This window comes from Barbus barbus (assembly GCF_936440315.1).
Source record: "Barbus barbus genome assembly, chromosome: 5".
Lineage (NCBI taxonomy): Eukaryota > Metazoa > Chordata > Actinopteri > Cypriniformes > Cyprinidae > Barbus > Barbus barbus.
The window spans coordinates 19,305,804-19,322,071 of NC_136733.1; the positions used below are offsets into that span (position 1 = coordinate 19,305,804).

Below are 16,268 nucleotides of genomic sequence, written 5' to 3' on the forward strand. Positions count from 1 at the left end.
TGTAACAGGATCTCAATGGCTGAACTGCAGTGACGTTTCAATGGGGAGGGTGGATCATTCAGGATCCAATTTTAAACCACGTGCTCTAGGACCGTGGGAAAGAGTTGAGCCTTTCTTCCCAGCATAGGCGTATACACAGATAGAAAGTCAGAGAGAGAGAGGTAGATATTTCAAAACAGTTGCCTGTGGAAAGTTGGCATGTTGTACAGGTTTTAAAAACTGAGCAGGGTGATACATTATTTTGGTTATATGTAGTGTGATCTGTTATCAAACAAAACTGCACAAATTTAAGAAAAGTTTACTAGGAATCTTAACTGAATTTACACCATTTTTTTGTTGCAAAATTAGCACGCAAATTATGTTTGCTTTTAAATGCGAATCCTTGTTAAACAGGTCCTTGTTATGCGAGGTCATTTGTAGTGCCCTTGAGGATAGGGCACTTAACCCTGTGTTGCTCCAGGGCACTGCCCTTGCAATTAGTGTGCTATTTTTTAGTCTTTTGCTGACCTATTTATTTAACATGGGAAATTTAGTGATGGTGACTCTCTTCCCACCTTTTAAGTTTGACATAAAGTGCAATATTTGGTCATATACACTACTTTTCAAAAGTCTTTATGATTATAGTAAAAATTCAGTAAAATTTGTAATATTGCCAAATATTATCACAATTTAAAATAGCTTTTCTATTTTTAAAATAATTGCAATTTATTCATGAGATGACAAAGCTGAATTTTTTAGCAGCCTTTACTTCAGTCTTCAGTGTCACATGATCCTTTAGAAATCTTTCTAACATGCTGATTTGGTGCTCAAGAAACATATTTGTTAATCATCAATGTTGAGAACACTTGCTGTTTATTATTTTTGTGATTTTTTAAGTCTTTTTGTCAGGATTCTTCAATAAATAGAACATTCAAAAGAGCAGCATTTAATTGAATTTATTTGATTATTTTGTAACCATAATGTAACATTTGATCACATTATTCATTCCTTGCTAAATAAAAGTATTCATTTCTTATATTAAAACTCAAACTTCTCAAACTTTTGAACAGTAGAGTAAATGAGATCAAGGTGTGTGTGTGTGTGTGTGTGTGTGTGTGTACTGGTCTGTGTGTTTGATGTGTACCTTTGTGTGGGAACAAAGCTGCTTCCTGCCCTTGAACCACAACAGCTGTAGGGCATGAGCTCCACTTGCTCAACCTCATAAATTCAGACATGAGCGAAAGAGAGAGAGAAATAAATGATGCCTAGTTGAGGGAAAGATCACATATTTTGCAATCTTTATATATATGCAATCAAATGTATAACTTCTTAAGGCCAATCAATAATTTAAACAGCATTTTGTTTCACATATGTTCTCACTCTCATTATTGCGTTCAGTTTTTGTGTATTGTCCTTCAGAAAATCAGCATTAATCCAGTAAAGTGAATTGAATATAAGAGTACCAGCAGGCTTTGAAAGTTGTGTCTGAGGGAATATTTGTCCTTGCTAAAATCTCACCTTTACGGCACAGCCCACCCTCCTCCAAGTGAGGGCTTTCCTGTTCCCATCCCACTCTCAGGCTCTGTGTTTGTGACGGATATCCCCAGGAAAAGGCAACACTGATCATGATGTCAGACACTGCACTGCAGTAACCCTGATGACTGGAATATAATACCCAGCCATGCGTAGTGCTGTGTGTGAGAGATGTATTCAATACATAAAGTTCAGGTAAATCAGACATATCTGTATCATATTCATTTGCAACAGTAAGGTATTTTTAACAAGCCTAGTAATATCTCTTTCCAAAGTCCTGAGACGCTTTCTAGATGTTACAGAGGAAACTGGCTCCCTCTAGTGACTGAATACTCAAAGACACTCAAATTATAAATGATGTATGTTTCTTCTGTTCATTTATCATGTAGGTGTATCAGTGTCATGTGTCATGTGTCAAGGACAAGATATCATGTATATAGGTGTAACTTGTAAACTGCTTGAATTTAACTGCCTTAGAAAAATCAAACCAACTGATATCTGCAAGTAAATTATGTTTTTTGACATGATTTCAAACACCAAAATCTGATCTTCTTTTTGTTTACATGTTTTGAGGAAAAATTGTATTACAGTCTCTTAAAATAAATGTTTGTTTTTATGTAGTGCAATGACATTTCAAGTGCAGCTTAAGTATCCATCTGTCTCATTAAATATATAAACAATAATAATCAATCGTAAAATGTAAATGCTAAGGTTTTGCCAAGGTTCAGAATTGTTCAACATGGACAGATCCTCCATAGATTTTCTATTTTATATAACCAAGAAAAATGCTTTTAAAACTTTTTTTATTTTATTTTTTTTACAAAATGTGCGTTTTGAACATTCAGATAACATTAAAAAAATGTTTAACTTTATTGAACAAAAATAACGTTTTGAACATTCAGATAACATTTTAAAAAAGTTTTGTACATTTATTGGAATGTTAGCAAATACTTAGAACATCTTTGTTAGCTGGGCAGGCTTTGAACTTTACTTATTATGATCATATCTTACAACTTGGTTAAAAAACCATTAACCATTGTTAGTGGCTAAATATTTGATTTTTCCTAAAAGGAACATAAGTTTCCCCATTCTTTCTGTAAGTTTATGTATTAATCACATTGTTTTGTGTTTGGGTAAATGGACTGACATTTGGACTGCAAATTTTGAATAGTTTGAATATGCAGTGAAGCATGTGTATAGCAAACATACTTTGCTTTCACCTAAAACCTAACCGAGAGGTCAAACAGAGAATCGGTATCAAGGACAAGTTAACTATCCTTGCTTTCACTTAGGCTACTTGCAATTATTTAACCAAGACACCCAGCCTGAAACATGCATTTCAAAATGGCCAAATAGCCTATAAAATGCACGACTAATCTAAAAGATCTGTGCTGGGAGGGTCTAGAGTTAATAATTGATTGTGATCTGATGAAGGTGATAGCAAAGGGTCAGTGAATCACTCTACTGTTACAAACGGGTTGTGTTTTCAAAACCTTTAAACGTTTCAGGGCGCCATAGGCAGATTTGGGGGAATTATAAGCAGGTCAGCTAAACATTTGCTGTTCAGACATGTTGTCTAGGTAGGCATGACACTCGGTATTGAGACACTTCCCGCTGAGACTCCGTGTGTCGTGTAAACTTCAGGGCGCCACCTGCATATGAGACAGCAGAGAAACACGCAGACTGCGTGCTGGAAACTAAAACTCGTCTTTATTGACTCTTTTCGAAAGGATAGACAAAGCATCGGTCACTTAAAGACAAACACAAAAGTGGTTTGTTAAAGCATGACCTGCTGACAGTCCTGACTGTCATGTCGGGTAAGTTAGCATGCTCGCTAGCTGTCACTCCACTGGTGATCTTAAGACATGTCTTGTCCTTAACATATCCATCAAGTGGCTTTCCATAAGAACATATGCCGTCGTCGTCGTATTAAGTTGAGACAGCATGCAAAAGTGCTCCTGTGCTCATGTTTTGTAAATAAGAGGGACAACAACAGCACATGCTAACGCGCAGCTAGCTGTCTAAACTTGACCCTAAACATCTTAGCGAGCTGTGCTTCAACAAGTCAAATGTTACGAAAGCTAACAGGATGGACACACCGTCAACACTCTCGTAAGTGACACCGAGCAACGAAATATTAGAAGTAAATGCAGCAGCATGGATTAAAGGACTGTTTCGCTCGGATATTTGAAGTTTCAAGTGCATTGGTCGTTACGCGAGTTGGCAATGAGTGCTCGCTAGCTCAGCAACCCCAAACAAGCAAGTAAGTATTTCTCTTTACAGTAACGTTAGTTGTTTTTATTGAGCAGATGGGCTTGTTGCGGTAAAACACTCGTACTTGTGTATTGCAGCCTGTGAGGCCGTATGTTGATTTTGTAGATTAGATTCAGTGTATGCTGCCATGTATAATTCATATTTTTATGTAACTGTACAACCAGTTTGCAACACTGGTTCACTGAGAACATGAGTCCGGAACCTGAAGGAAATGTCAGCTCCTCTCATTTTACTTCTATTCATTCATAACTCTGTATATGTATATGAATAATATATATACATATACATACGGGTGTTTTTTCAGGTATGGGCACTTCTGAAAAATAAATAAATAACCCTATCCCCTACCTTGGAAAATAAACCTAACCCTAACTTAACCTCTTAATTTGAAATATGCATACAACTGTAATTCTTATTTCTGAAAGTCAATGTGTTTTCCGTCACATCATTATTATGGACTGAGTTTAATGACATTCTGTTTTGGGAATAACATTTTAAACATTTTGTTTTGTTATAAAAGTACATAAAATACATTATAATATACAATTACTATTTGATTAATTTCATAGCTAACATTTTATGTGTACTAAATATAGACTATTAAGTTATGTTTTTGTTTGGCTGAAAGTTACACAATAAAAATGTTCTATTCATAAAAAAAATAGCAATATGCTTCCATTTGTTATCTTTAGTTACTATGAACTAATAATTAAAAACTTCAAAAAAGCATTTTATTAATTTTAGTTACTGTGAATTTCAACATTTACTGGTGCGTTGTTAAAATCAAAAGTTGTATCTTTTAGTATTATCAGTGGAACTGAGCTGGCATTAACTAACAATAAATAGCTGGTTGTATTTTTGTTAACTAACATTAACATAGGTGAATACATTCTGTATCAAATGCATGGCTAATAATTAACTAACGTTAGTTAATGCATTAACAAATGTTAACTAATCGGACCTTTTTGTAAAGTGTTATGGTGAGTTTTTCTGAATTTACATCCTTATATTTCATAACTTTATAGACGTGTTAGTGTTAGCGCCTTTATAGTGTTGTCTATTTGATAAACAAGTACACCAAAGTTTAATGAAACAGCCATAATGTTTGGAAAACTTATCATATTTAGACAATTATATTTCATTTATTGTCTAAGTTCACTTCTTGTTTCAAGCATGTTATGTAACTAATCGATATCACCATCATTCAACAAAAATCACAGAATTTTATGACATTTGTTTTGTATTGCAAGTTTTCTGAAATTTTGTTTAAATATGCAAATGAGACATTTTCTAATTAAATATGCAATAACTTGTGTAAATTATTTTATATTTCATGTCCCCGTTTTAATATCATCTAAATAATATTGACCGTAATATTGAGAGTTAAAGGTTTTTTCAGAGGTTTTTGGGTATCTATTTTTATCTCTTTAGAATCAGAAAATACTGACAACAGCCAGATTAATTCACCATGTTTTTAGGAATAATATTTTATATAAACCAGACACTTGACATTAAAAAACTGTAAACCCCCCAAAGAATGTAGATGGGAATAAAACAAGAGGGTTTTATGTATGTAAGTGCCTAAAATTAAAAATGCTGAAGTCTACAGTTGCAAATAGATAAAGTAAAAGAAACACTTAAATGTGTTGTGGCTGTTTTCGTTCCACTAGTCTAGAAGAAGCAAAGAAGCAAGCAAAGTACCCCTAAATCTCAAAATTGACCAGTGCATTAAAAAAGCTATGCCTGTAGTGTCTTGCTTAAATGTGTTTTATGATAGACTTTCACAGTTTATGATTCAAAGTCTGGGTCTGGAAAGTAGCAAAAACTCATGATGCCATGGTAAAAAAGGTTTCCAAGGTAGTTTTAAGGTGCACTTCATTGTTCAAAATGACAGAAGTTTAAGTCTGTATTAAAAATGTTTTATAAAAAATCAATCCCTGTGACACAGAAGTGCCTGTAGTTAAAGAACCGCCCATATACTGTATGTGCACGGGTTTGTTAAAAGGAACTCTTATAAACCTCTGTCAGCTCAAGTCTGTCTGTGCATCTTGGCCACATAACAGTTTTCACATTGCAAAATGGTCATATTAGGAATAGAGCATGTGTTGTGGTTAGACACCCGTGCTTGAAGGTGATGTTTCATTAAAAAAAAAATCTCCCCCGCAGGAAGTTGTGTGCACTCACTTTTGTCTTTTTCTGCAGATCATCACTCTGTTAAAGGTTTTTGCTCTTTCTGTTCTTTAAATCTTCTGTTTAGTAATATAGAGTAGATTAGGAAATGAATGTAGCTTGTTTCATCATGAGTTTTGTGAATGTGCAGTCTGTCAGGTTGTTTTGAGTTTCTAATGTTGTGCGGTTTGTACGTTTTCTAGAAGTCTCTATATTGATTCAGTTCAAAAGCCTGATAAGATACAAGAGAAAACATACTGAAACTCTTGGAGCCCTAAACGCAAAAGTCCACAAAGAGCATTATTTGACAGGTTTTGGGTGATCAGAAACTGGGCCTAGATTTCAGACATTTGTTTTACGAATCTTTGTGAATACTAGGGTTGGGTAGAGTAGGGCTGCACGATATATTGCATGCGATATTTAATGCGCATCTTGTCAGTAAAGCCGGTCCTGTAATCAGCGGTAATCTCCATCACGTGTTTGATTTCACATGGAGCTGCATTTACCACACAGAGCCGTTGTTCACTGACAAGCTGCGCAAATCCACGTTCAATGTACGGTTTTGGTATAAGGAGGAAAAAATAATCTTTTTTTTTTCTCTCTTTTTTTTTTTTTTTTAATTAAACAATGTTTTACTGAACAAATAGCTTTTTCTTTAAATGAATTCAATTATAATTAAAATTTGTGATCGACCGATATTGATTTTTTTATAACCGATACCAATTATTTGCATGTATGCCCGATAACCGATATGCAGAACCGATATTTATTTACTGTTATAAAGTAAATAAATGACTGCGTGAAGTAAGTCCATACTTCACTTTGGTTTTTCCTCCTTTCAGTCATCTTTACAAAAAATGTTTTGAGAATTAGCAGTCTTTCATGCAGGGCTCTAGACTCATTCTTCCCACTAAACTCACTTTTGCACTAACTTTCTCAGTTGGTCGCACAAGCACATAATTTGGTTGCTATTTGTTTTTTGTTTTTTTGTTTTTGCTACAACATTTGATTAAACAATGCATGCTGATGAACTTTTATCATAGTTTATAGTTATATGGTGACGAAAGTGTTCAACATTCAACTTTCTTTTTCATCGGTATTATTTGTGATTTAAATTTTGAATTCCTTTTTTGTGATCTTTCACTTTCAAATTTGTGATCTTGGTGTCACATTTTACAAGAAAAGATAATTGTCTGTTTTGCTTATCTATACACCTTTAACTTTTTAAGACTAAAAGAAAAGATGGATTAATTGTTATTCGTAATTAAAAAGCACAACAACAATAAAACAGTACGTTGACAATGACAAACTAGCTTACATAACATTTATCAACAAAAACGAATAAGACGAGGCATGGCAGGACACATCACATGCTGTACTATATACTGAGTATATTACAGAATGTTTAGCAAACTCTGAGGAAGCAAATAAATATTAATATATATATTTTTTTAATTAAGGAAAGCCTCCATAGGGTAACGTGAGGTAAACAGCAAAGATAACAAGCTTCTCAAAACGAAAACAAAAAGAAAAGTAAAACTAAACTGGCTGTCGCTGACAGGACTTGCATGTTTTTTCTACAAGTACACCAACATGTTCACCTTCTCTAGTTTAAGAAGCGGTCTTTTACTTTAGTTTGAAAACAAAATACTCCACTGCGCTCCATCCGCGACGCGCACCTTCACGCTCGTGCTGACGCGGCGAGTATGAACCAGGCTCTACCCACGAAGCGCTCGCGCTGAAAGCACCTCTCTTCACGTGATCAGTGAAATCTGACTCCTGCTATAATGTGCTGCGGCTGGCAGCGCGCGCTGTATGAAGCAGACGCTTTGGAGCAGCGCAGACCTGGCACTCGTACAAATGCGACCACGTCAAATTTTAACTCGCAAAAAATTACCATTTTTGGTTGCAGTCTAGAGCCCTGTCATGTTAAATTTAATCTTCGTATTACAACAATAAAAAACATTTTATTTGATTTATAAAAAGCTTTAGCAGCAACACTAATATTAGCAGTAAGCAAAATAAATGTAGAATGTCTAATGTTTTCAAATGGAGAAAATAAATAAAGGACACGAGTCATATCAACTTCATTTTTAACTACAGTTTTAGTAGGTTTATAAGCTGTTTAATAGGCTAAAGAGTGAAGAATAATTCACTGGATAATGTTAATTCACTGCATAATATTCTCTGGAATATTGGAATATAACAAGCATTGTATTTTATTGCATTTCTCAACTGGCATGCTCTAAATTATGCTGCTGACAGCGCGGTTTATCTATGCCTTTACACAGAACTATAGGCTACTCAAACTGCGATCGTTTGCAGAGTAATAAATAATTAATTTCCATAGAGTTGTATTAATTTAGATGTTTATAAACAAAATAATGGTTATATAGTAAGTGTTAATACAATTTAGGGTGCTTCAAAAAAGTGAATCTTGTTAAAAGTTACATGCAGTGGCCGTGCTGAGCATTTCTTGAGCATCAACCCGCTGAGTGAGACTAATGAGACTAACGAGACTAATGATGAGCATATAGACAACAGAGAGAGAATTCAATTCAGCACTTTTATTTCCAACATGCGCCAATTCATGGCTGTGTTATATCTTTATAGGGACAGGGCTTGACAGAGTATCTTATTTATAATATTTCTTAGAGCCAAGTTGCATAAACTACATATCAGGCATTTATGTAATACATCTAATTTGTGCATTAATGACTGTAATATTAAATAGTTTACTAACTACAGCAAATCAAGTACCTGCACGCCGTTGCTGTCTCGTCTCCCCTCAGATGCGCTGCAATTGCGATCCTGCGCGCAATTCTCAAAACACCCACAAGATCGGATTGTTTATTGGTGAATCCAATATTTCAAAACCGATATCCGATTATGGAAAAATATTTAAATATCGGGAAAATATTGGTAAATCGATATATCGGTCGATCTCTAATTAAAATGTTCTTTAAATCTATCTATAAAAAATCTATAAAAATCTGCCTCTACTCTAAACTATAGACCATTTTTCTGTTAGTAAACGTTGATGTTTTTCTGTGGGCAAAGCTTAGCTGGAGACAGAAAGATTCCAGTGACCGCTTCACTAAAGCTAGCTATGATGTCTATTAGCTTGTTTTTTTTAACAATGAGTGGGGAAATTCCTATTATTACCTGCATATTTAAGGTCACTCACTGTCCAGGATCGCAATTGTTATTTGAAAAGGTTAACTTTAACGGACGAATCCAGATTGGCAACCCGCACATGCTTTTACTCAAAGGATGGATGATCTGACAGGATTTTCTTCGGTTGAGTGACACATCTAACGTGTAGTAAAGACAAACTCACCATGTCTATCTAGTCATGAAGATGTTTCAGTTTCAATAGGCAACTATTTTTACAGATACATTATTATTCCAGCCACAATTAATCACAACAATGTAGGGCAGGGCCTAAGAAATAAAATCCCTGATTGTTTTTTTTTTTTTTTACAAAAAATCTGATTTACGATTTAAATCTACTTAAAATCAATCTGCTTATGACAAATAAATTGTTCAAAACAAGTTTTAACTTCATTTTGTTTTGATTTTCCCTTCTGGGATTTAATCTGGATTTCCCCCTTGGGGTTAAAGTGCAATCAGAAACAACAAGCCAAAAAGACAAGATGGCAGGCCCTGCCATTGTAAAAAGTGAATATGTAACTTAACGTAACGTAACATAACATAAAACATTAAATTATTTGACCATTTTGATAAGTTTTAACATCTTGTTATTCAGTAGATAGGAGGTAGTTCTGATAAAGTGCAAGCATTAAATATCAGTGACTGTTGGTTATTTTTTGGCGGGATGATGACGAATGGTTTGCAGATCCTCAGCCCCACTGACAAACATCTGATCTTGTAAAATGTGTGGTAAGTACTGCCGCTCCATATTATTTACAGTACATGCGATCGAGAATCTCGAAAGCGAAAGTGAAACTAAAAAGCTATCGTGCATTCAAAAGCAGTTTCAATGCCAGGCGTAATCCCTGATGCCCGCAATTTTATATACAATTACCCATTGATAAAACTGTGAGAGAAAGTATTGAAATATATATTTTCCTCCCATCTCGTATTTATTCCCTTTAAGGAGTTCCGTAGTACACGTAATTTTCTTTCCGTACATGGGATGCGGCGGATTGTGTGTGTGTGGGGGGGGGAATCACGAACGCTCAGGACGCACATGCTCACTGAAGTTATTTAACAGTCATCAGTTTTTCCACATGGTGGCAACACTGTTCCGGGCCGTTGTTTCACAGTTGAAAACAAAACTAAAGAGACGAACATCAAAATAGCTGCAATAACAGACGCTCACATTGACAAGAGCTTGTGAGTGAGAGGGTATGAGACAGCTCAGCCGTGGAATCGCCGAGACCGTGACGCGAGCACCTCCCCAACTGCACAAAACGCCCCCGAATTATGAGAGTAAAGGCTAGTTCACACTACAGGATTTTAAACCCGATTTGCAAGTTAACGAGCTCGCCGACAGGTCGGGCTGTAATCGGGGGAAAATCTGCGGGTGATCGGGATCTTTATGTGTGAACTACACAACGATGCATCAAAGACGCTCGCTGACGCGTCACCAACACCTCGTCGACACCAAACAAATATCTAGCATGCCAAATATCTGGACCGGTCGGCGACTCGACATCACGTGGTGTCAGGTGTGGTGACGAGCTACAGCCAATGAAAGAGCAAGGCATGGGTTGAGGTCACCGGAAGAAAAACAGCAGCAACTTCGCTGAAAGAAAAGGCTTATATTTTTGCACATAAGCATCTTTCACAGGCTTTTGGCTGCTATATTTTTTATTAACCACCAATAGTTACTGTTGCCATGACTGACAAACACTCACACTACACTGCTGTTCTCACGCAGTGAAAAACACATCACAGAGCAGAGAGGAAACTGACCACACACCGACAGAGAAGACAGAGCAGGTTACTGCTGATATGAAACAAGGTCTCAGGACTCTTAGCTTTTAAATAGTAATTTTTAAAGAAATTCTAACAATAAATACCTTTTTGTGGCTCTTCAATGTGTCGTGACAGATCACTGTATTGCCTCAGTTCAAACACGTGAACCGATTGTCTTTTCATATTTACTTAATGCACGAAATGAACATGAATAAACATCAGAAGGTGTTTAATTTCAACCGCGGAACACATAATTTTAAGTCCACCGAAGTTAATGTACTCCTGTCTGATTTGGGGTTAAGGCTAGAAGGGATACAGCTGCGGCTACTGGGCATGCGCATTTACATATTTTCCGAGCCCACAATATAACGTGAAACCTATGAAAATGGTTTTAAACAGCACATAGCACCATAGTTTCATCACTTTGCGAGTGTCGCAGTGACTGTCTTTTTGCAGTAAAGGACCTGTCAGTTTAATGAGTGGGAAGATGACATGAAGCTTGTGGTTAACCTGCATTGAAAACATTCACATTCACCAGATCACCTTTCAATCAAGCTCTTTGCGAACGGTCAATTCTCACATGTTTTCATGACAAAACGTGGTTTAGGGACCAAATCGAGTAGTTGGGTGACAGTTGTTGTCATCTCGTGTAGTGTGTAACCCCTGGTTGCGGATCATTTACATAAAGTCATGTAGTGTGAACGCCACAATGACTAAAAGACAGAAAATCAAGTCATGTAGTCTGAACGGCACAGCGATCTGCCGACGTGTAAAGTGGTGTAGTGTGAACTGCCCGCCGCGCAAAGGCTCTTCAACACGGGACGCGGCAAGCGGCAGAACCGAGGTGGCGCTCGCGCCGCGGTCCCAGGGCGGACATTACCACAAAAGCCCAAATGGCGCCACACTTCAGCTTTGTACACCGAAGCGAGAGCTGGAACAATTCTTTCATCCTCCATTACTGGCAGCGAACTATATTAACACTAACATTAGTGGAGTGCCCTGATGCTAGTGTTTCCTGTCACGGTTTAAGTTCAGAGATGAAGACTAGCGGTTGGGATATGAACTCAAAACGAAACAACTGCCATGAATCTTCTTTTTTTTTTTTTTTTTTTTTTTTATATCGATATTCCATTTTGGAGAATCGATACAGTATCGCCCAACAAAATATCGCGATACGTGTATCGCTATTTTCTTACACCCCTATATCAAATCATTATTAAAGACTGTTAATTAAAGGTTTCTTCCGCCTGAGATTGCTGCTGTCATCAGGCCCTCTTATTTTTCTTCAGCCATTCATGTGCGAATGAGTTGTTGCTGTTTCTGCATCCCATAGAGGATTCCTAAATATAGAAAGGGCACACTGGGAATCTGAAAGCTTGCAACAGTGTAAACAATAGTCAGTTATTAATAAATAAACACAATCAAGGTTCGCTTGTAGAACAATCCAATATTCACATTGAACACGGTGCAGGTTAAAGTCAATGTCTGTCTGTGATGTTGGCCAAAAACTCTGCCTTCTGAGTATGGTCAATCAGTCAAGGCCTGATAGTAAAACTATAGGCTTTAACTGTAAAAGCACAGCTGGCAGTTTAGTCGTAGTCACAACTTTTTTTTCTTGGATGAAATTTCATAATCTTCTGATGGCCTTTGTGTCCAGTTTTATTTTATTTTGCCATCGCAAACAGCAGCAATGATGACGGTCCCAGCACTGATATTATTGCACTTCCTCAAGACTCAGTTCCTCTTATGCTTTATGTGGTATTTGGTCATGGCACTAGCTATTTAAAATCATCTGCCTGAGCTGGTAAACATTTTTCAAAAGCTTAATATGTTTTGATTCTCAATAAAGTCAAGAAGAAACATAGCTAAACTTTGACTTTTTACGTTTAGTTGTGTTCAAAACAATACAGAACAACACGGAGAAGCATAAAAAGAAAGAAAATGTTTGGAAGAGGGAGAGTTGGACGAGGGAGAGGAATAGTTGGGACGAGGAAAAGGACTGGTTGGACCAGGGAGAGGACAAGGTGGACTAGGGAGAGGAGTAGTTGGACCAGGACTGTCTAGTTTGGTTCAGCTACCAAATCAGACATCAAGAGACTAAAGCAGACAGTCAGGACTTCTGAGAGGAATATTTGTGCCCACCTGCCCAACCTCCAAGATTTTTACATCTCCAGAGTGAGGAAAAGGGCTAAGAAAATCACTTTGGACCCCACACACCCTACCCACTCTCTCTTTGAACTGTTGCCTTCTGGTCAGCGATACCAAACACAAGAAAAGTTTCTTAACGCAGGCTATATTCAGCCTGAATAATTGTAAAACATTCATAACAATACATTGTCCATCATAACTGACACATTACAGAGAAAACCAAAAATTGTTCATTTGTGAACTGCACACTTGTAAATAACATATCTGTACATTAATTTAAAGTGTTTTTTTTTTTTTTTAATCACTGACAGCAATTTCATTTTGCCAGTAAAGCCTTTACTGCTGCAATTCTGTCACTTTTCTTTTACATTCCATAAAGTACTGATGATCCTTCACTATGCTGTACACATACTATCTAAAATGAATCCACTCGCACACACAAAAATGAACTTGCTGGCTGGATTATTATTGTTATTTTTTTGAATGGATCTCATATTGTATGTTCTATACAGGTTGCACTGAGATATAAGTAATGCCGTTAATTGTGGAAACCAGTGCTAATGTTTTGACCGAATGACTCGATTTTGAATCAGGCTTGCTGTGTTTTGATAAAGTTAATATATGAAGAAAAAGGTATTCAGCATTTTGAAATGTAGAGTTTGTATTTATTTAACAAAATGTGGTTTTGGACAGAAAATTATCTATTTGGCTAACTGTGTGATGTAGGAGTTTTGCTGTGTTAAGAGTTTAGAAAAAGTATTTTAAGTATTGGTAAACGTTTGTGATTGAAAAAACTGTCATATTGATTAATCAATATTAATTTTTCATTCAGTCCCAAGAATTTATTTTCTAGTATATGCTATTTTCAGTTATAGAACTAATCATTATTTGTAGCACACTTCTCATTCACAGTAATTATCAGCATAATCTTTGTGCTATGTTACATTTAATATGAAGTCCATTACAATTGCAAACTATAAATGTAGTTTTGAAGCATTTTAATGTGGCTTGACAGATCTATCTGCCTCATGAACCAATCATCTCTTCTTCGCTACTAGTTTTAGAATGAAATAATAAAAATAACTTGGTCAGTTTTAATATTAAATACATTTGGTTAATTATTTGGCTATTAAATAATCTTTATTTTTGGTTACTGAACCAAAACTGAACATGAATTTATTTTAGTATCACTTGGAAAAATCAACAACCATGGCTGCCAGCAGCCAATCAAATTTTATCTAAATGTAAATGACAGATGAGAGATGTAACACTTATGTTGAGACTAGAGGTAAGAAATCCATTTAGGTCTAATAATATTTCCAGCGATTTGAATGACAATGTTTTCTGGATTATTTTGTGAAATCAGTTGTCACTTTTGAAACGATCAATCGTGTATTTGTTTTTTTTTTTTCGCTGTTTCCTCAAACCAAACATCACAGAATCAGTGGAGATTTAAAACAGTCAACTTCAAAGTACAAACAGACGATATTTGGAAAGATACATGGCAGTTGCATGACCTGATTGTCTCCCTGAGCTATTAGTGTCTAGACCCCAATAATCAGTGCCTGTAACTATAATTTCACTACAGCTCTAGACTGTTTGGCATTTTTATATTGTATAATTGTATTGTTTTTTTGTTTATTGCATTTTTAGTATTATATGCTGTATTGGCTGAGCATTGACTACGGAAGATTGTGTATCTATAATGGAGAAGAGTATATAATATCAGACAGTGGCAGAGGTTTATGAGCAAACTACAGAGGTGCATGACTTGACCAATGTCAATGACTCATTCACTTGAAATGCGGAAGCCCTGAAGTGAAATTAAAAGCATGACGAAGGGCGTTGCAATAGGTTATATATGAAGTAAACCGTGTAAGCTTGTATACTTGCGTTCACGCACACTGATAGAGATCCAGTAATGTATTCTTCATACGCAGACAGGCAAAATTGTTCTGCTCTTCTGATTCGTCTGCGGCTGTGTTCACACAGTCAGTGTTTTGACAAATTTACTACATGTATGACTCTCAGATGGTTCGGTACACACAGCAGACAGAAGTGGAACAGATCCCTTCTCTAGTCTTTAAGAAATACCAAAGTGACCGGTTTGTTTGAGATGATCTGTTATGGAATTTCTGAGGTGATAATGATATGACAGTCTATATACAGTAGTCAACATTTGAAGTGGATCAAAAAAGTTGATCAAAGTTGTCCTAAGACAAGAACGAATTTTGGTTTTAGGACAACTTTGATGGAAGGTTGTGATCCACTTCAAATGTTGACTAGTATATTGTGGCTAATACTGGTGGTAAACAATTTTTGTGTGTTTCATATCTTTTCCCTTGAGCAGCTAGCTAAAAATGTTTAGGCTACTTGATACAGCAACAGTTTTGAAAGGTGGGGTAAGTGATTCGTGGTAGCTATTGTTGATATTTGAAATCACCAAAACAAACACGCCCCTAAGCCCAAAAGGGACTCGCCCCTATTTTGATAGCTCTGCCCCACACATGCGCAACCCAGGCAACAATTAGCTCTGTGAAACAAAGCAAAACCAATGTTACTCACCTATCTAGAAGAAACAAAGCAACTGATCACAGGCCTTCCCACTCCTCGAGCTCTCTCCAGCATTGGAAAGCTGATCCAATATTTACACAGGTCTTCTTTTTTTATCAAAACACCTTGTCAACAGCGGACGCGAGCAACGCGGCGTGACAAAATACTAGAAATCGTTATAATCAGTGATGCTGTCTACACTGGATGCCACTCTGCGACATGACAAATTCCCGACAGTAAACTGCTGCCACGTTCTATTTATGACAATTGACACAAATTTCAAATGATTTTCAACGGTCGCTTTGTTGCGTCCAGTGTTTTTTTTAATCTGCCATCTCTATTTGTCTGTCGTCGCTCGGCTAGTGTCCGTCATGTGCACTGAGCGCTCTCTCCTCCACATCATGAGTAGACACGCCCCTTACTACTGATTGGCTACAAGTTTGTTTTGCTACTGGGCCCAACTCGGTTTTCTAAAGCGTTTTTGAAAAAATACATACCCCACCTTTAAGAGTCGGAATTTTGCTTGCATGTACTGTAGTAAGTCTGACTAATTCTTAACTTTGCCTTTGAAATGAAAAATGTTCTGTTTCATTATTTATACAATGTTAATAAATATATGAAGAGTTTATTTGCAAAAACAGATAACTTAAAATGTTCAAAAATCATGT

The 16,268-nt window shown here is 36.4% G+C and overlaps 2 protein-coding genes across 4 annotated transcripts in view; both read left to right on the forward strand.

Moving 5' to 3' along the window:
- LOC306870239 (mucosa-associated lymphoid tissue lymphoma translocation protein 1-like) overlaps positions 1–16,268 on the forward strand; it is a 1,002,100-nt gene that overhangs the window by 857,847 nt on the left and 127,985 nt on the right. The gene's annotated exons all lie outside the window — the stretch shown is intronic.
- Positions 2,933–16,268, forward strand: part of LOC306870234 (tyrosine-protein kinase JAK2-like) — a 54,573-nt gene continuing 41,237 nt past the window's right edge. The window contains exon 1 of one of the 2 annotated variants that reach the window (XM_079417380.1): positions 2,933–3,775. The gene's annotated coding sequence lies outside the window, so the exon portion shown is untranslated. The remainder of the gene's footprint in view (positions 3,776–16,268) is intronic. The other variant, XR_013784236.1, reaches the window with a different exon arrangement.